The sequence below is a fragment of the Callospermophilus lateralis genome, chromosome 20, assembly GCF_048772815.1.
Source record: "Callospermophilus lateralis isolate mCalLat2 chromosome 20, mCalLat2.hap1, whole genome shotgun sequence".
NCBI classification, from domain to species: Eukaryota; Metazoa; Chordata; class Mammalia; order Rodentia; family Sciuridae; genus Callospermophilus; species Callospermophilus lateralis.
Window position 1 is genome coordinate 5,479,996 of NC_135324.1, and position 21,168 is coordinate 5,501,163.

Consider the following 21,168-nt stretch of genomic DNA (forward strand, 5'->3'; position numbering starts at 1 on the left):
AGTCTCCCCAGGTCTACTCTAGAATGTGAGTCAGCATGTCTAACCTCAGTTTTTCATCTATAAAATGGACATACTAAAGCTTACCTCACAGAGCTGTTCAGAGGACCAGATCATGTAATGACCCAGAAGCACAGGTCTGGAATGTCTTCCTCAGTCAGCCAGAGGGAGGATCAGGAAAGTTAGAAACCCTGTTTCTTGACTCTCTGCTGTTAGAAATAATAAGCAGGCATCAGAGACTTCTGGATTCCCCCTCCAAGAAGAGGAAAATGTTTCTTGCCTAATCCTTCTGTCTCCTTCCACATGATATGTGGCGCTTCATCACTCTGATACCACGGTTTCTCTCCATCTCCTCATTTCCTCGTCCCCTGGGCCCCTCTGGGTGTGACATATTTATGGACGAATCCAAGAAATTAAATAGTCAAGTAGAACTCAAGACTCTGCTTGCCTTAGGAGCCAGGCTGCCAGTAGGGAGCATGGTCCCCTCCTGCTCTCTACCAGGAAGGAGAGGGGCTGCTCTGAGCAGTACTGCCTGAACCTGGGCAGGGAAACCCTGTCAGTTTTGCCCTTCAGCATCGGCAACCCAACATGCCCCCACATCACTCTGACTGGTAATGGTGACATTTTATTCTCTGGCTGCCTTGCCCTTTGTCTTTTTGGACAGAGCTCAGGTTGCATGAAGCAATGCTATTTACTGGCCCCTCCCAGCTCCCAAAGGGGAGAAGAGGAGGAGGGGACCCCATCTGTCTTGTGTTCCTGACTTGCTAATGGAGCTTCTCAGAGCCCTGGTCAAGCCTGGTGCAAGGTGCTGTGAAAATCAATCAATGAGCAAGTGACAAATATTTATCGAGCTTCTGAATCAACAGTGAAAAGAACCCATCCTTGCCTTGTGTTTCCTACTACTTCCAAAATGCCCTCAAAGCCATTTAATCTGAAGATTTGCAAGTTGTTCAAGTGCCAGAGCTGTGGTAAGCAGACAGACACCTTCTTTGTGGTCTGCACAGCCATTGACATGAGCAAGGTCCCACCTACCACCTGACTTTTAGGATCTATCTTTCATTCTTCTTTTGGGAGGCTTTTATTGAGCACCTACTAGGTATCAGAAGGTAATGAAGGCAGTGCAAGAGAACAGTGATCCATAGAGATCATTTCCCCACACTGCTAGGGCTGACAGGCTGGTTGGGGCCATGCAGACAATGAAAGGAAGAATGGCTAGATTAGGGTGGGGGTGTCAGCTTAAAACTAGTTGGGCCTCATGAGGAGGGGACATTTGGGTTCTCAGTGATAGAAGTTGTTAGTCTTCCTAGGATCAGGAGGAAGAGGCTCTCAGATGGGTATTAGTATTGTTACCTTTTTACATATGAGAAAACTGAGTCCAGGAAGGTTAAAATGCTTCCTTTGGGATCAAACACATGTCTCTGTGGGTGGCATTAGAATTTGAGTCTAGGTAAAGACTCTGAAATCCCACAGTGGTCACCAAACCCTCTTGCCTCTAGGTTCCAACACTTTCGATGAGGACCCTCTCTCACACAGCCTCAGCAAAGAGCCCTAAGGAGCTACAATGTACAACAGGCCTTCTCAGAGGAAACACCAGTAACAACCAGCAGATTGGACCAAACCGAAATGCCCTTAATACAATAGGTCTTCACATTAATATATAGGGCTAATACAATTTCAATTTTTAAAAATACAATGGGTTTTGTTTTGGAACTTAACAAAATAATGCCCAATCTCTCAAGGGAAAAGAAATCCATATAATATATATTAATTGGTTTATTTAATAAACAATTAGGCCTTGCCAGACTCTTGTAAGTACTTTTCAAATATTCATTCTTTCAAACTGCATGACTCATTTAAGACTAATAACAGTCCTGGAAGTTAATAATTGCATCACCGAACAATGGGGGTTTATTCCGATGAATGTCATTAGGTAGCTTCATTGTTATGTGAACATCTTAGTGTACACTTACACAAACTTGGATGGTCTAGCCTATTACCCATCCAGGCTCTATGGTAATGGATAGCCTGCTGCTCTGAGCTACAAACCTATTCAGCATGTTACTATACTGGCCACTGTAGACAACTGGACATAATACTGTATCTAAACATGTTTAAGCATGGTATGTATGTAAGTATGTACAGGGCCATCACCATGCATGGAACTTGCAAGTGCGAAAGTTGCTCTGGGTGAGTCACTGAGCGGGTGGCGAGTAAATATGAAGGCCAGACACATTCTGTATACTACTGCAGACTTTATGAACACTCTATCCTCAGGGTACATGAAATTTGTATTTTTTAAAAAAACTTATATTTTTATATAATGAATTAACGTTTGCTTATTGAAACTTTTTTTTTTTTACTTTATAAAGTTTTTCATTTTAAAAACTTTTTGACTCTATACTTCACTTAAATCGTACATGTTATGCAGCTGGACAGAATTTTTTCCCTTTCTATATTTATTCTATAAGCTTTTTTCTATTTAAAATTAGTTTTTGTTCTTAGCTTTTTTACTTTTCAAACTTTTGCGGGATAAACTAAGATGCAAACACACACATACATTAGCCTAGGTTGACACAGGGCCACGATCATCAATATCACTGTCTTCCACCTCCACATCTTATCTCATTGGAAGGTCTTCAGGGGCAATAACACTCATGGAACTGTCATCTCCTATGATAACAAGGGCTTTTCAGCCTCCTTATAATCTGATGGGACCATGTCCCTATATGCACAGTGCAATGCTGACCAAAACACCCCTATGTGGTGCATAACTGTAATGTCACCAATCCAACCATATGGTTGAGGGCATTGAGGCACAGACAGGACATGTGACTTGCCCAGGATATACTATGGAAAGTGGAGGAGCCAGAATCCAAAACTATGGCCCCAGATTCTGAAGCCTTAGCTCTTAACTGTTCACTGAATTTACAAGCATCATTTCTGCAACTCAATTTATACATACAATTGCATTTTGTCTCTTTTGGCCTCGCATGAACTTGTTCTCAGGGAGAGACTGTGATGATCTGATTTGAATGCAGAACTGATCATTTCTTCCAAATTCACTCTTGGGAGACCTTGGAAGGTGCTGTAAAGAGCCAGACTGTCTTCAGTCCTCCAGGGAGGCTGGAACTGACCTCCACATAGGCCCATCAGGGTGGTCCCTGCACACAGGCATTTAGATGATGCAGACAGAAGAAAGAAAATGTGGCTACCCTTTTACACCTGAGATCAAGCCATATTCTAAGATCCTCTGGCCCACAGGTGTGGGCTGCTCCGAAACTGTGCCTCACATGGGCTCAGGGTGAGGGGCAGCAGCCTGTATTCATTTAATAATGGTCAGTGAGTCCCTCCAGGAGCAGTGAAAGAACAGCCAGTAAATAAGGATAAACTGAGTGAAAACTTTCTGGAAAAGTTTGAAAGAAAAAAAAATGAGGAGGTAGCAGATGTGTTTGTAAGTTATGAAAACACACACAACACAAATCATCATCTAAACACCATGGCAATCCCACTCCACCGTACCTGCTCTCTGCCTACACGTACCCCAGGAGACACTTGCTTGCCCTCCCTCTGTTCCTGACTGGGTATAGCCCTGGGATGCCACAGGAGGGTGTGATGGGGTGTTCTTGCTCTGGCTCCCTCCTGACCAGGTGGCTACATACTCCATCTACATGCCAGCTCTCTCTCCACATTCCAAGAGTTGCTCCTTTCTCTTTCCCCTTCAATCATAAAGGTAGAAAAGCTCTCCTCGCCCCACTGACACCCTAGGGCATTGTCCCACCCCCTTGATGGTTCCCCAAACCAAAAAGTTTATACAAGGTAATAGTTTCTTTATCAAACTGTTCTCAATCATCCCATTGTCATGGGCCTTTTGTCTCCTGTCATCACCTTGTCTGATAGTCAGTTACAGAATCAATCCAACAGACCAGAACAGACAGTCTAGATAGACCCCCATCACTAATAATGGATTTCCAGGTTACAAGCCCTGAGAACTCAGGCTGAGAACCATCAAAACAGTGTTCCCTGGAGTTATGTGCCATCCTGGGGTTCTGCCTCCAAAGATACTCAGTAATTCCGTACAGGTGGCATAGGATGTGCAGGTAAGTGAGAAAGGAAGGATTCAATAAACACAATGGAAGAATTTGGTAAAAAGAAAATCAATTTAGACCTTCATCTTACACCAAGTTAGAGAGTGATAATTCAGTGTGAAATGTGAAGCCACTAAAGATAACAAGTAGAAACCTTGATTTTCCTATCTGAACAATGGGGTAATAGTAATTAGCTCCTATCATTGTTATGGGAGTTAAAAGAGATGACCCAAGTTAGGTCAGTACTTGGCATTAAAAAAAAAAAAAAGGAAATTAAGGGAAGATTCCAGCTAAGAAACTAGCCCATATCTAGCTAACTGGTAGGGAAAGTAAGTGAATTTGCAGAAGAGGGTGTGACCCATAGGTCATAAGGTAGAGATTTCACAAAAACTGAAAACAGGACAGGAGAGCCCATCAACTGGAACAGGAATACACAATCAAGAAAGTAAAATCCCTCAATCTGTGATCACCATGGAATAACAATTCACACGTACAGTCTACAACAGCCACAACAATTTTAAAACCACAAAGAGACTCAAGTGTAGCTCTTGAGCATCTGGATTTCACCATGGGTTGAGTGCCCTTCATCTAGGATACTTGGTTGGCAGAAACCTCATTCGGTGTCCAAGGTTGGGCTCTCCCCATGGCACTCTGTCTACTTCCACCCAAGGTAGTCTGAGCCTCTGGCTGTTGAAAAGTTCTTCCTTGGACTTAGCGGACACTGGTTTCCCTCCCCACTCTCTGCTTCAGTGTCCACCCACTGGGGGTCTAACTGGTGAGTTCATCAAACACTCAATGATGATCAACATTCAGAGCTTATGCAATTGTTTTCAGAGAACAGTAAAGTGGGAACCCTGCCCACCTTGTCCCATAAGCCAGCAAACCTTGACATCAAAGACTTGAGAAAGAAGCACATGCACACACACACACAAAAGGAAATCACCAGGGAATTTCACTCCTGAACTTGAACTCACATTAAAATTCTAAACAAAGCCGAGCATGATGGTGCATGCCTGTAATCCCAGCAACTCAGGAGGACGGGGCAGGAGGACCATGAGTTCAAAGCCAGCCTCAGCAACAGTGAGGCACTAAGCAACTCAGTGAGATCCTGTCTCTAAACAAAATACAAAATAGGGCTGGGGATGTGGCTCAGTGCTCAAAGGCCCCTGAGTTCAATCCCCAGTATGCCCCACCCACCAAAAAAAATCCTAAACAGAAAGGTTAGCAAAGATAATCTCGAAATAAAGATGCTACAGTATGATGCAACTTGGGTTCACTTCAGAAATGTCAAACTCAAGGTCATGCACTGAGTCAACAGATTGGGGGGAAAAAATCATGTGACCATTTGGGCTGATGCAGAAAAAGCATCTGTTAAACTTCTACTTCCATTTATGACTAAAAAGAAAAGAAATAGTCAGCAAACTGAGAATAGGAAGGAACTCCTTTAATCTGACAAATTATTTTGAAAACCTAGAGTAAGGGCTGGGGATGTGGCTCAAGCAGTAACGCACTCGCCTAGCATGCACAGGGTGCTGGGTTTGATCCTTAGCACCACATAAAATAAATAAAGATGTTGTGTCCACCGAAAACTGAAAAATAAATATTAAAAAATTCTCTCTCTTTAAAAAAAAGAAAACCTAGAGTAAAATTATATTTAATAATCAAATGTGAACAGCTCCCCCACAGGAGTCATATAAGGAAAGATGCCCACCATCACCCCTTCAATTCATTGCTGTACTGAGGTGTTAGCAGGAAACTAAGGCAAGGGAGAGAAAAGAAGCAGTGAATTAGGAATAAACAAAACTGATATATGCACCTTCTACAATTATACACAGAGTATTTTCAAAAGAATCTACACATTTTAAAAAATTAGTAGGATATTTTGGCAACATTCCTGGATATAAAACCCATATACAAAATGCAAACCTATTTCCCCAATGAATAACTAAAAGAACATTAATTAAAATACATATACACAAAACATGTACAATAGCATAGAAAATATCCACTAACTAGGACTATATCTAACAAAAGATGTGTAAAAATCATGAAGAGAAAATTAAGAAACGGTACTATCTGATTTTAAAGTTGTTTAAAAAAAAAAACACCTTACATAATGAAGAGAGATACCATGTTCATGGAAGTCTAAATTCTACACTTCCACCCTCAAGAGAGAGCTCTGAGTATTCCACCAACCTCTCTGAACCTCAGTTTCCTTCTTGAAAAACAAATAGTGATTCTTGCCCAGTTGTTAGGAGTCAATGGATATGAAAATATCTTGTAGAGTGCTGTATGTATTCAGGACATTCTTATGACTGGTACTATTGCTCCTTTCTGGTCTGGGGGTAGGAAAACAGTTCTATTTTCCAGCTTATAACAGCTGTGTCCTTTCTTTCACCCACCTGTTTGTCATCATGGGCATTACTGAATGCTTATTCTGTTCACAACATTTCATTGACCAGTTCTCACAGCAGCCTGTAAAGTGGTGCTGTATTAGTACCATTATACTGATGAGAAAGCTGAGGCCTAATTAAGCAACTTATCTTTTGCATAGTCATTAAACCATTACGCATTTGTGAGTGCATTTTATGTGATGGGAACTATGAATAAGACCACATGGTCCCAGCTGTATTAGAGCTAATATTTTACTTGGGAAGACAGCCCCAAATCATACCTTAACTAATAAGCTGGCAGAACCAAGATTCAAACTCAGGTTTTTTGGACCCCAGAGTCTACACTTTTAATTCATCCTGGAAGTACCCTCATCAACCTCTCCAGCTTCATCCTCTCTGCTGGAAAGGTTTCTAACATACATTCTGCTGGCAGTGAAGAGTTTCAATGGGCCTCGCCATCCAAGCTGCTATACAAACTGAGAACTCTGGGCTTCAATACTGGCCCATGTGACCCTCCCGCATTATCACTGGTAAATTACAGCTGGGAGGATGGATGCATAAAAGAGGTGAGGTATCCTGCCACCCCACCCCTGACAGCATCAGTAGCATTGTTCCCAAAGAGTGTGCATCTGAGTCCTCTGCCACCATTAATGGCAGAAGTGAGTCACTTATAAATAAGATACAGCAGCTTTATTATAATTACGTCCTGAGATTCAGAAATGCTCAGTGTCATTGTGAAAGGGAGGGCAGCAGGTGACTGGGGCTTCAATGGTCCTCTGCCAGGTATGGCTTTCAGATAAAATGTCTTGGATCAGAAGCAATTACAGCTAATGCCTGGCCTGAATGCTAATGAGAATTACTTACAATTGCATGTAATTCTTTGCCAGTTATACTATCTCCCTCCCCTCCCCTTCTTTTCTCTGCCTGCCATCCCAGCATTAATCCTGAGAAATATAGTGGCAAATATGATTAATGGCCATTCTGCAGATGAGAAAACTGAAACCCAAATTCACTAAAGGGACAGGGGTTGCAACCCTGAATTTTTGAATTTTACTCCACCATTATTTCTTTCAAGGGGAAAAAATAAAAATTCAGAACTCTCAGTGGGTCTTCCTCACTGGAGAATGCACAGTATCTTCCAAGCCAGCAGTATAATCTGAAAGGCAGCTGGGCTGGTATGTTCTATTGGGACAGCTGTGGGAAGACCTTAGGAAAAGAATTTCAAATATTCCCCCTTCTATCCTACAACCATCAAGAGAACCCCAATAGTTCCTGGAGGACCCAATAAATGACCATACTGCTAACATTTGGGCTGAAAGACAGATAGAAACTTTCTTCTGTTTGCAAGAACCAGTTGCACAGAACCCATCCTGGCCCTCCCTAAGAGTCAGAAAACATCAGTTTGAAAACTGTCTCAAACCCAGGCCTCTCCAAACCAAGGCAGAGCATGAAGCTCAAGCAGCAGCATGTAGGGGAAAGGTCTGCCATATAGTGATAATGGTGACAATGCCTGGTCCTTCCCAAGCACCAAGCAGAGTGCCAGGAGTTTGCATAAATTTGCATAGAGACTTTGTTAAAATTGGAGGTTTCACTAAGACTTCTGGGAGAGACACTAATCTAACTAGACCTGCTCCCATTTTACAGATGAGAGGGCAGACTTGTGTGGAGGTTAGATGGATAGATAAAGTGGTGCTGTATTAGTACCATTATACTGATGAGAAAGCTGACGCTTGCAAGCCCACAAACCTGGGCTTATAGGACTTTCCTAGTAACAATAACAACTACACTTAAATAGCATTTTTGTGTATTATGGAACATCATTTCAGTGCATTATGCACATGAACACAATTCTCTCACCAGCCTGTGAGGAAGGTGCCACAAATTCCCCCATTCTAAATGTGGGGAAAACAAGGAATGGAGAGGTGTAGCAACTGGCCCAAGGCCACAGAGTTCGTAAGAGACAGCACTAGGATTTGAACCCAGGCGTGTCAGCTCCAGAATCCCTTTGCTATGCATTGCCTCTGCAACCACAAGGCCACACTCTTTGATCAGGCACTCCTTGTTTGTGAAGAGTAAAGTGTGAACACTGAATTCCAAAGTACAAGGGGAGGAAGTTCCTTGGAACACTCAATTGAGGGCCTAGGGGAACCACACCCAGATCAGGGATGTCCAACCTCTCTGCGATGTGGATTCCCTCACCAGGCAGCTCCAGCCTTTGTAGGACTCAGACACACTTGAAAATGGTATAGGCATCCCCTGCTCTCTTCTACTAACTCTCCCCCGCTAGGGGAAATACCTCCTGGAGCAGCTGGGCAGTTTTGCATGTGGGGGTCCTGCAAACTTGAAGTCACAGTAGTATACCTACATAGGGTCTTCAGGGATTCTGATGAGTGATCATCCTCAACAGCAGGTCCACCAAGAGACCTGGAGAAAAATGCAAAGGCATTGGGGATCCTGTTGCCTGGCATCCCTCTATTCTTTAGCTTTGTTGCTGCAGCCAGAAACACAAAAGGATCTAAGGTTTCTAAGGTTCCATCTGCCACCCAAGTTTCATTGATAATATAAGATGAGGCAAAACTGGTGTTCATATTCCCAACTCTCTGAATCGCAGTAGATTATCTGCTCAATGAGGCTAGCAATAAAGATACTTACCTTGCAAGGCTGCTGCATTAAATGGCATAATACATGATGATCTCTGATGTTTGGCCTGTCTCTCTCCACTCTCCCAGACTCCCCAAGGTAAAAGCCAACGGTGGGGAATTCAAGCCTTTATCAGACTCCCAATTCCCCTGTTTTTTAGGCTCTGGAGGTACACTCTACCTGTTCATTGTCACAGAAGGACAAGGCCCTGACTCTCAAAAGGGGAATGAGTTCTCTGGGCATCTTTCAGCCTGGGGACCTTGCTCACACAGGACTCCCCGCCTATTCCCTCTGGTTGGCTTGGGTCTGACTTGGGAGCCCCCTGCAGGAAGACAGCAACTCTGCCTGGGGCATCCCTGCACTGCCAGCTCCCAGACTTAGCAGACACTTCAAAGATAACAGGTGACTCAGAATGGGGATAGGGTAAGGTGGGATCTTCTGGGCAGTGAGGGGACCCCCAGATCACACAAAGAACAAGGGCTTCAACAAGAACCGCTAAGCTTTAGCTCCTGCTCCTGCCTACCAGTACTTCTTCCAGAGTAAGGGAAATTAACTTCCAGAATCTGGGGTCCCCTAACTACCCAGAATAAGCAGCCTCCATGTGCTTCTACCATCAGAATCCACTTTCTAGCCTTAACATCCACCCATTTCAACAAAGGATTCTTTCTCGGCACAAGGGGGAGGATACCACCACCACCACCACCACCCACACCCACACCCACACCCACACACACACACACACACACACACACAAAACCCTCCATGGGGCTCCAGCCTGCCTACCAGGGAGGAGAGAAGGGGAGGGGAAGGGTGGAGGTTCAGAAGTTACCCATACTCCCACACTAAGTAATACTGAACCTGGGGCTCCACTACCTATGGTTAATGGTTTAGGTTCGCCCAACTCCAGCTCAAAACCCTAGCTCTCTTCTGTACTAGCCAATGCTCCTGGGCTCCACTTTCCCTCCCTATCCTCAGTTTTCTCCTCTGTAAAATGGGTATGGCAATATTCGGTTCACTGAGTTATAGGGAGAACTGAAAGAAACAATGGATGCTCAGCACCTAGGCACAGAGAACACATTCGGCACCTAGGCTGGGACCAGGGTAGCATCGCACTCGGCCTTGGTTGGTTCAAGGAATGCTGGGTGCTCGCCTTTCCCTCTTCAAAGGCCAGAGGAACAGCTCAGGGCGCGCACCCTGGCCATGCCCCGGGAAGCCACAGGTGCCTGCGCGTCCAGGCGCTGGAGCCAGAACCGCAGCGCAGCGAGCGGGGCTGTGGAGCAAGGCGAGCTTTGCCACCCTCCCCAGGCTGCCGCGTCGCAGGGTCTCCAAGCACGCCCACCTGGTGCCGCCGGATCCGGAGGTCTCCGCTACCCCTCCGGGATACTGGGGGATCCCAAGCTGGCAGGGCGCAGCCTCGCCCAGCCGCTGAGGCCCCACTTACGCCCCCTTCCGCGACCTGCCCGCGCCACTCCGACTCACCCGTGCCGGCTCCGGGGAAAGTTTGGTGGCGCGGCGGCAGCTATGGCCAGGCTGCTGGTGCCGCGGGGGCGCGGCGGGGGCGGGGCGCGGGGGAGGAGCCACAGCGGGCCGCCCATCACCCGCCAGGAGGAGGCTGGGGACCAGCGCCCAGTGCTCGCGGGGTACCCCACGCCTCCAGCTCCCACACCTTCCTCCTTGTCTTAGCTCCCGTGGGGCACACCAGCCTCGGCTCCGCGCGGGGGATGGTTCCTGGCGTGTGGGGAAAGGTAAGAGTAGAGATATCTTCGCCACGCGTGCACCTGGGGCACGCAAACACATGAAAATAGTTAAGAGAATGGGGATGAGACCGGCAAAGTCAACCGCACATGTATTGATAAGGACAAGCTGTGAAGCCCTGCTAGACCCTAGATAAGAAAATACAGTCAAGACTTCAAGACTGACAGAGTGGGAAGCCTACTCCTAGAGACCCTGAGGTTCCACTGGGAAAGAGACCCCCCCCCCCAGGTCAAAAACCCTACACCCTCCTATTTAATCCCTCCTGATGAATGAGTTGGTTTCTTTTTCTTCTTCCCCCCACTTTTTTCTTCCGGTGCTGGGGCTAGAACCCAGGGCTTTGTGCTGAGTTACACCTCCAGCCCGAGTTTACATTTCAACATACATTTCAAGTACAAACCTGTGCCAACTCGAGTGGGGGTGTAGTTCTTTAGGACCTCGGGAACACCACCCAGATTCTCACTGCTTTGTTTCCTGTAGCTGAGAGAGATTGGGGTTGGTTTCTTTCTTTTCCTTCCTTCCTTCACCCCTTTCCTCCCTCTCACTCCCCAACCCCACTCTCTCTCTCATTCCTCAGTGCCAGGAAAATCCCATTTGAATTTCTTAACAGTTATCACTTCAGATCTGACCTTGGCACTTCAGTAAGCTCAGAGGAGATTGTTTGATGGGGAAGGAGGATTGGGTATTATGGGGGTATTTCAGCCTCTTCCCAGTATAAGGCAATTTCAGGGGTTGTGGGGTCAACTCAAAAGAAGATTGGGGCTCATTTTCACAGGTAATGCATGGGGATTGTGGATGAGTGATCCCTATGTGTAAAAGGATCCCTATGTGTAAAACGAAGTAACCATCATCTTGCCAGGTTACTCAAAGCTCTATTGTGCTGACCCAGCAAATCCTCACACCACCCTGAATGTAGGAGCCTTCACTTCACAGATAAGACGACTAAGGCACAGAGAGGCCAAGAGGCTCACACAAGGCCACATGTAGAACAACTGAGAATCCATCCAATGCTGCCTGACCCCAAGTTCCAAGGTCATGCTATTATCTTCATTTTAGCAGTGCTGTTGGAAAATTCCATGATGCCATTTATTTAAAGGGCTTAGTAAGTGCTCTACAAATAGTACTCATAGACACCAAGCCTGTCTGCAAGGTGGGGATTCAAGGGTCATTAGTAATGTCCAGAGACATGAGACTTTTGATTCATGATACCCAGCAGGCGTATTACTTTCCTGGGCACCCCCTCTGACTGCTGTAAATCATAGAAATAAGGTTTTCCCACCTGCTTCTCTGACAAGCTCTCTATACTTTAACATAACCCTCAATCAGGACCCACCCTGAAACCCCACCAAGCCCCTCCCACTCCCTGGTTATTCTTCAGGGATTCCTTTGTATTTTACACTTTATCAGGCTAATGCACTCTTTGGAACTGAATTGGCGCCCAGGGTCACACCTGTTATAAACTCTAAAGGAAAGATATTTCCTCTGCACAGCTGTGGGGCTTACAGAGTGTGTGTGTGTGGGGGGGGGTAAAAGCCTCGGAAATGGCTGGGTCAACTTCCATCCCCTTTCTCTTCCCTACATGCAAGTCAGCAAAGGCTTGATTATTTGGAATTCCTCTCCGAAGTTTCACTTCCTGGGACAGATTTAGGGCTGCTAAACCCATAGTGATCAGCATCTTTAGAAGAATTAATTTTAGAAACCGAAGATCAGACATTTAAAGCTCCTGGTGAACAGGATATGTGTTATCTTGTGACATTTGGAACTAATATATCATTAGGTAACCCAGGCCATATGGGGTAGGGGCAGGATAACAATATACAGTCAGGAAATTAAAAAATTCATAGCTAGCCCCTATATAAAATGACTCGGCCAGGCTCTATATGAAGAGCTTTACATAGAGAGTTCAGTATACCCACTCTTCAGAACAGTTCCATGCTGTAGATTTTCTTGTCATTCCATTTTCCAAATGAGAAAACAAAAGCATAAAGATTCAGTAAGTTATCCTAAGATCATACAATCAGGAAGCAGCCAAACCAGTTCTGGAACCTGGATCAGTCTGGGCCCCCAACCCTGCTCCTACTTCTGTATTTTGTGAAAGAAATCAAGACAGCCTGAGTTTTGGCAGAGAGATGACAGATAAGGAGAAAAACACAGACTAAAAATATTTCTGCCACTTGCTATCTCTGCATTTACTTTGTATCTCTGAGACTCAGTTTCTCTATCTGCACACAAAACAAGAATAATAATGCCTAGGCTATATCCAGGATCTTAGTGATTTTTTCAGTTGCATGTAACATAATACCAATAATAAATGACTTAGTCAAAAAGGGTTTTTGAATTAAAAAGTATAAGAGGCATGCTTGGGTTCAGCACAGCCCATATCAGGGCTCAAATGAAGTTGTCATGAACCCATCTCCCTCTGAATCTGTTTTTTAAATATATATATACACATATTTTTTTTTAGTTGTTGATGGACCTTTATTTTATTTATTTATATGTGGTGCGTACCCAGTGCCTCACATATGCTAAGTGAGCACTCTTCCACTAAGCTACAACCCCAGCCCCTCTCTCTGAATCTCAACTGCTTCTTTTGTGTCTCTCTTATTAGCAGGCTGTTTCCACAAAAAGGCAGGAATGGCCAATTGCCAAAGAGATCACCTCCTTCCCGATACTTCCAGCAAAAATCCCAGGGTTGATTCCCATTGGCCTGGCCTGGGTCACATGTCCAGTCCGGGCACCATTATGGCTTCTCTCATTGGCCACACCTCAGTTGCATGCCTACCCCTAGCAAGGAGGCAGTTTCAGCCACTTTTAAACCACCAGGACTAGGAGTGGGTAAGGGATGAAAATCAGGGTGCTAATGAGGTATCAGTGCAGGAAAAGTAAAAACACAAAAGTCCTTTCCCTTATAGGGCTTTTGTTAGGAGCAGATAAATTCAGATGTACAAAGTGCTCAGCTGGTGCTTGGCTCTGGTAGGGGCCGGGTACTTGAGTCCCCTCCCTTCCTTCCTCCTCTAGAAAACAGGAATCAAGTCTCACCAAATCCAGGGCAACTACTTCCTTGTTCACATAGGGAAACTGAGGAAGGACCAGAAAGGAAGGTCTTACCGAAGGTATCCCACCCAATCAGCCATAGAACCCATATCCCCCCAACTCTGAAACAAATCCCACTTAATGCTAATAACTTTCAGTCTCCCACTAACCAAAGGAATTATCTTTCATTTGCACAGGGGACACTAGATAATAACAAAGCCCTAAAGACCTGGAGGAAATGAATGCCACTTACATTGGATTCCCAGGCTGTGCTCCAAACTGTGGACTGGTAGATCTGGGCAGAGTGCCCAGTCAGATCCCCACCCATCACTTCATGAAGTCAGCCAACCCCTTTGAGGACTGCACACTCTGGCACTGAGAGATCCAAAAGCTCATTTTTTAGAAATGTAGCTTTCTAAAGTAGGCAAGATAGCCCTTCTCTTGATTTATTTCCTGCTCAATTTGTGAGGGCTGGACTACATCCTTCAGGACCAAAGTGGACCAAGTGGTCAGATGGTTATTTAGTCATCAAAATTGGCTATTTCAACTTGGCCCTGGCTCAGTTCAAAGTTTTGGCCTTAAGTGGTTAGTCTGACATCTGCACGTGAAATCTGGTTACACTATATGCTGTGAAGCTTGTCTATCTATCCATCCACCCATCCATCCATCCATTTATCTATCATGCTGAGAGTAGAACCCACTGTCTCACAGATCCTAAGCAAGTGCTCTACCACTGAGCTACATTCCTAGTTCTTTATCTATTTAAAGGAAAGTGAGCAAGAAAAGTAGATGGCAAGCTGGAATGACAAGACCTGCCCCCCGTCTCCTCTTAAGTAACGTCTATACTTATGATGTGCATATTGTTAGAGAAACATACACTGATAAAATGGAGAGTAATTTATAACCAGATGTTGAGAATTTTAAAAAGGTTCAGTTCTGTTATTCCATACTTTGAGACTTTTCTCTGAGAAAATAATCATGGAACCACCAAGAAAAGCATAAAGATGTCTACTGCAGATTTTTGCGTAACAGTAAAAGACTAGAAATAATACAATACCCAATAAATTATGGCACATTGATAGAACAGACTACTAACAATATTAACCAGCTGTTAAAATCACATAAGAGAATACAGAATTATATGAAAACTTACCATGATGAGAAGGACACTTAAAAAACAAGTTATAGGGGCTTGGTAGAGCACTTATAGAGCCTAGCATGTATAAAGCCCTGGATCCAATCCCCAGCATCACCACACCAATCAAGAAAAGAGTAAGTTATGAACCAAATGTGGTGGTGTAATTCCAGTTCCTCCAGAGGCTGAGGTAAGAAAATTGCAAGATCATGGCCAGCCTTACCAATTTAGCAAGACCCTCAGCAACTTAGCGAGACCCCATCTCAAAATATAAAATAAAAGGCTGCCGATGTAGCTCAGTGGTAAAGTACTCCTGAGTGCAATCCCCAGTACCAAAAAAAGGAAGGAAGGAAGTTATAAAAGATTAGGTGTATATGAACTCACTTTGTGAAAAATTATACTTATGTATAAAAAAGCTTCAAGTATCTACATCAAGGATTGGTGGGAGGGAGAAAAGTTTGTGAGCACTTTGGGGTTTTTATTTATCTGTATTTTCTAATTTTTTAAAGTAAATTTATGTTACTTTGGTAATCAGAAAAAAATGACCAATAATTTTTATAAAAGGATTTGTGCTTGGTTTCCTTTTAGAAAAGCACTTTCATTTATTAAAAGGCCTCAACCAGAACTAAGATTAAATTGATATCTCTCTCTCTCTCTCTCTCTCTCTCTCTCTCTCTCTCTCTCTCTCTGGTTTGGATGGCTGTAAAGGAATGGGGATGTTAAAGCTGAGAAAAGCAGCAATAGCCATAGAGCACTCCAGTGACAGAAGTCTGTACTAGGAGGCTGTGCCTATTTTCTGCGGGGCCCTGGGAAAGTTACTGAATGTCTCTGTGCTTCTGACATCATATCCATAAAATGAAACGTTTGGTTTCATTATCTCTGGGGTTCTTTGAAAGGCCAAAATTTTATGAATTCAATTAATTTTATGAATTCAATAAATGTTTAGAGAACATATAATGGCCCAGAAGTGGTCTTACTTTGAATTATTTTTCTCTCTCTAGCACCATGAGATTGCTGAAAGCTCTGCTTACTCCTGGGTCTTTTTTTTTTTTTTTTTTTTGAGCTCCTGGGTCTTAGCCTCTGTTTTCTTCTGTGCTTCTCAGCCTTGTATGAACTGGCAGATTCATGGAAAAAAAAATACAAAGCATGTCAGGCTCATCTCACTGTGCTTCTCTTCACATTGGGATCTTGGCCCCTGAAGTCCTAGCTTTCTGGAGAGCATTTTGATAGCTTGTAACTGATTTTTATTTTCTTTGAAGCAGTTTCATGCAGGTGTTCCAGCTGTTTATTCAGAGTATCATCTCTACAAGCTGGCTTTTTTATAGGCAGAAGTCCCTTAGTATGTTATAAAGTGAAAATGGCTGGTTATAAACTGGTGTGTATAATGGGATTCTATTTATCTGCAAAATGTATATGTGCTTATGGAGAAGAAATACAAAAAGAGCAAAGACAGTTCACAATAGCCTTCTCTGGCGAGGCTTTCTTTCTTTAATGACATATATTTTTCAAATTTTATTTTACATTCATACATACCATGAATGTCCAAACTGGAGTTGACCTTTGAGGTCATTTATACCCATTTCACAATTAGAAAAACTGAGGTCAAGAAGATTTAAATTTCCTTCAACTGAACAACATTCGAGGTTTGCCATTGGCAGAGAACTATGTATGGTATGGACCACAGAGCAGCCAAAGAAACAACCTGTAATCACTTATTCCCCCATCTCAGGTGTCTCCAACTTGGGCTAGGATTTTGGGAGCTAAGGATGAAGATGATGAAGATGACTTTAAGATGTTGTAGTTGAGGAGAAAGCTAAATAAGCCATCCTGGGTATGACTGATACATACTAAGGCAACAATATTACTTTAGAAACTGGTTTCCTTGGGCTGGGGATGTGGTTCAAGCGGTAGCGCGCTCGCTTGGCATACGTGCGGCCCGGGTTCGATCCTCAGCCCCACATACAAATAAAGATGTTGTGTCCGCCGAGAACTAAAAAATAAATATTAAAAAAATTCTCTCTCTCTCTCTCTTTCTCTCTCTCCCACTCTCTCTTAAAAAAAAAAAAAAAGAAAGAAACTGGTTTTCTTTTAACCATCCTCCCCATATCCAACTAAAAGACTGTATTTCCCAACCTCCTTTGCAGTAAGATGTGGCCATGTGACTAAATTCTGACCAATGAGATAAAAGGGAAATTGCTGTTTCTGGGACATCTCTTTAAAGGGAATGAGCAAACTCTCCTTTTTTTCCTGCTCCTTGGAATATATGTACTGGTTGCAGCTTTAGTAGTCATTAAAGGAGAGATAAACTAGGATGGCAGAGCAGCCATGAGAAAAAAAAAATAACCTCTGTCTTGCTTATGTTACTATTGCTTTACATTTTCTCTCAAATACAGATAAAATCACAATCTTTACTTATATGAATCCTTAAAATAAAGTGCTATGGGAATAAAGAAATAAAGAGAGGGGAATGAACATTTCCTACTCGTGGCATCAGGGAAGTCAGGAGAGGTGAAGGGATATAAAGAGGTGACTGGTGAGATGGGTAGGGAAGGAGAAGGTTTAAGTAGAGGGGATCATGCAGAGCCCAGGCACAGGACTGGGAAAAGGAACATGTTCACTGGAATCAAGCAGCCTGGACTGAAATCTCACCACTGTCCTCAGCAATCACATGTATTCAGAATCCACACATCAATCTCTCCATCTGTAAAACGGAGATAACCACAGAATCAACATCACTGAGTTGTAGTGAGGGTCACTGAAGTTAATGCATGTCAAGTGCTTAGACCAATGCCTGGCACAAAGTGAGGGCTCAATAAATTTTTTGTCCCTCCCCCACACCCACCCTCTGTCAGTCAACTTTCCTTGGGGCTCAGTGCTTATCTAACAAGTGTTGTGTACACAGTCCTGCCTCCCAGGGTGGCAAAAGTGATTAACACAGTTCAGGACTTTACCCATGGTGAGTGCTAAACCAGGTAGCTCCTTCTTACCCTTCCCTGGAGGAACTTACAATCAAGGAAACTGAGGTCAAGAACATTTAAATTTCTTTCAATCAAAGAATTATTAGAGGTTTGCCATGGGCAGAAAACCATGCTATGGACCACAAAGCATCCAAAGAAATATGAATACCCATTGATTCCGGCATTTGACAGATTCCCCCCAGACCCCAAACCCTACTCTCTGTCAAGCCCTGGGACAGGAGGTCACTGATTCTGGAAGAATCAGATCTTCTCTCTGCTTTCAGCTCAAGGAGAGAAGGAAAAATACTGGAATATAAGCACAATTCAGTGTCAAAAGTGGGACTATGATCAAATTTCAGTCCACAAGCTCAGGTAAGCAAGAAAGATAATTTGATCTTTGGGTCAGTGAACTCCGTCTGTACTGTGGTCTCCCCTCACAGTGAAGAAAATCTTAATATCAGGCAAGCCAAACTTCTCCTGTACCTCTAGTGCACAGCATGGTTCTGGGGACCTCATGGGGTGCATCTGATGTACATCATCACTTAGCTACATTGGCACTTGTTAGTACATCTTTGTTCCTATCTGAGGAGGGCTCACCCTTCCACACAGGTCATTGTTTGTCCCTTATTCCTAGGTCTTAACACATCTCAAGTGCATAGGAAACACTGCTCAGCCCCAATGGCATCTGGGCCTCAGCGAGCTCTGTTATAAACATGAGATTCTTCTGCCCGGCTCCCCACAACCATTTCTCCTCTAAAACACCTGCCTAAGAGGAGGACACAGATCCATTCTACATTCAGGTTCTTTTGAACTTATCTGGAGATTCTGGGTCTCTCCTAAATCCCTTGAATATTCCCCTATCAACCATGTCATCAATGCACAAGAGCGTTTCCCTATTTCTCATAATCCCCTATTCTATAGGAATACAAAAGCCAGGGGGGAAAACACCTGACTTCTCTTTTTCTGTAGAGCCAAAAAAGGGACAGAAGCTTCAAGATGATAACCTAAAATGAAGGAATGTAAGATTCCTGAGTAACAGAATTTATCAAAACAAACAAACAAACAAAAAAACACCTTCCTGATCTCTACCAGATTGGCAGAAATCAAAAAGATTGACACCATCAAGTATTAACTAGGAAATGAAGCCACTGGAACTCCATTCATGGCTGATGGGAGTGAAAACAGTACATTACTATAGAAAACTGTTCTTCAGTTTACTAAACATATATCTATCCTATGATTCAGAAATTCCACTCTAGGGATGTCTCCAAGGAAATGGAAACATACGCCTACTAAACACTGAACATAAATCATAACAGTTTTATTCTTAATTGCCCAAACTGGAAACACTCTAGATATACACCAACAGGAGTCTTGAATAAATAAGCTGGTTAATTCACACTCTTGAGAAACTATTCAACAATAAAAACAGATAAACTATTTCTGTCCACAACAACATGGAATCATTATTTTGATTATAAAGAACACAAAAAAGTAATTTTTATACAATTCTATTTATATGAAGTTTGATAACTGGTTTTAGAAGTGTTTTCTTCTGGAATTGAAGAGATACTTTTCATGACTGGAAGAAGGTGCTGGAAGAGTTCTGTACTTTGATCTCTGGGATGGCTACATAGGTATAGATTGGTAAAAATTTTCCTATGGAGAACTACTCTTCCTTGCCCTTAGGTCATAAAACTCCTCTCGGGCTCTAGGACAGTGACTCAGAGCTGGCCAATCAGCATTTCCAGCTCTCTGGTCATGATGATTGGCTCAGGGATTGGTATATGACCCAGACTGAGGAATGAGGGCCCTGGAAATTCTGCTGAACCTGATGAGGAAGAAGTGTATCTTTCCTGCTGGGACTGTTCAGCTGGTAGAACTACAGATGGACATCTTTGCCACCAAGACAGAGCAAGCTTGGCTGACAATCAAGCCAGCACTTGAGTAAGCAGAACCAAAAGAAAGAATCATATGCCTGTGATAATTTTTAGACTTTTAGATTCAGCCATGCCTGGAGACTAACCTGGACTTTCCATTTTCATAAGCCAATGGATTATCTTCTTGGAATAGTTCTGTTGAATTGGAATTGCACAAGTGCACTTACTACTGGCCTCCCCCCTCTCTCTCTCCCCTCTTCTGTGTGTGTGTGTGTGCATGCGCACGTGTGCGTGCACATGCCTTTTATCTGAAGTATTCTCATGAATACAGGCTCCATTAAAAAGCTTTTATATGGGTACAAAGTTTCTGATCAGGATGATAAAAAAATACTGGAAATGGATAGCAGGTGATAGTTGCACAACACTGTGCACTTAATGCCATTAGGTTGTGCTCTTAAAGTGGTTAAAACGGTAAATTTTTATTTTCAATTAAAAAAATTCTGTTAAAAAGCTTTTGTGACCATACTAAGAGAGACAAGCTTTAGGTGAAGGAAACATTAAGTGACTTCCTGAAGGACATGAATTTTGAGATGGAGTTTGAAAGATGTCCTGAACAGGATCTGATGTGAAGTATTTCAGGTGGAGAGGACAGCACAAGCAAACCCTTGGAAGTGGGAAGGAAAAGGGAGCATTCAGAGAATGGTGAGTAGTCAGGCTGGCCTGGCCAACCTGGGGAATGGTGGGAGAAGAATCTGGGAGACTGGGAACCAGACTGGGAGGGCCCTGAATATCAAGGTGAGTTTATATTAATCCAACCAATGATTCCATTGACTAGAAAAGGCATCAGGAAGTTCCCACAAAAGCGGGACACACAGTGAACTCAGAGAACAGTAAACTGTCCCAGCATATAGCATAGTGGTATCCCTCGCACCCTGTCCCAAATCATACAACCTTTCCAGGCTGGGACATCTAGGGGTCTGGGACATCTAGGGGTCTTGCTCAAAAATAAGTGAAAAGAACCAATACCCTTGCCAGCCCTCTCCACACACCAGGCTAGGCACCCTTGGGTCACACATATGATCCCTCTTACTGAAAACCCTACAAAGACTTCTCATCACTTAGAAGTAAGTCCACACATCTCCAGTGGTCTACCAGGCTGTATGTTGCCTGACCCTCTTTGTCCTTGTCTCCCACCACTCCTCCCTGGGCTCGCTGCCCTCCTGCTGCCCTAAAAACACCTCAACCTTTCACCCCATCTTAGTACCTTTGTGCCTGCATATTTCTATCCTCAAAATC

At 43.7% G+C, this 21,168-nt stretch overlaps 1 protein-coding gene across 7 annotated transcripts in view; it reads right to left on the reverse strand.

Moving 5' to 3' along the window:
* Positions 1–10,661, reverse strand: part of Hrh1 (histamine receptor H1) — a 90,215-nt gene extending 79,554 nt beyond the window's left edge. For 2 of the 7 annotated variants that reach the window (XM_076841144.1, XM_076841138.1), the window contains exons 1-2: positions 10,595–10,642; positions 8,841–8,899 (exon numbers count right to left, since the gene is read on the reverse strand). The gene's annotated coding sequence lies outside the window, so the exon portion shown is untranslated. The other 5 variants (XM_076841142.1, XM_076841140.1, XR_013089500.1 and 2 more) reach the window with 4 other exon arrangements.
* Between the last annotated feature and the right edge of the window lie 10,507 nt (positions 10,662–21,168).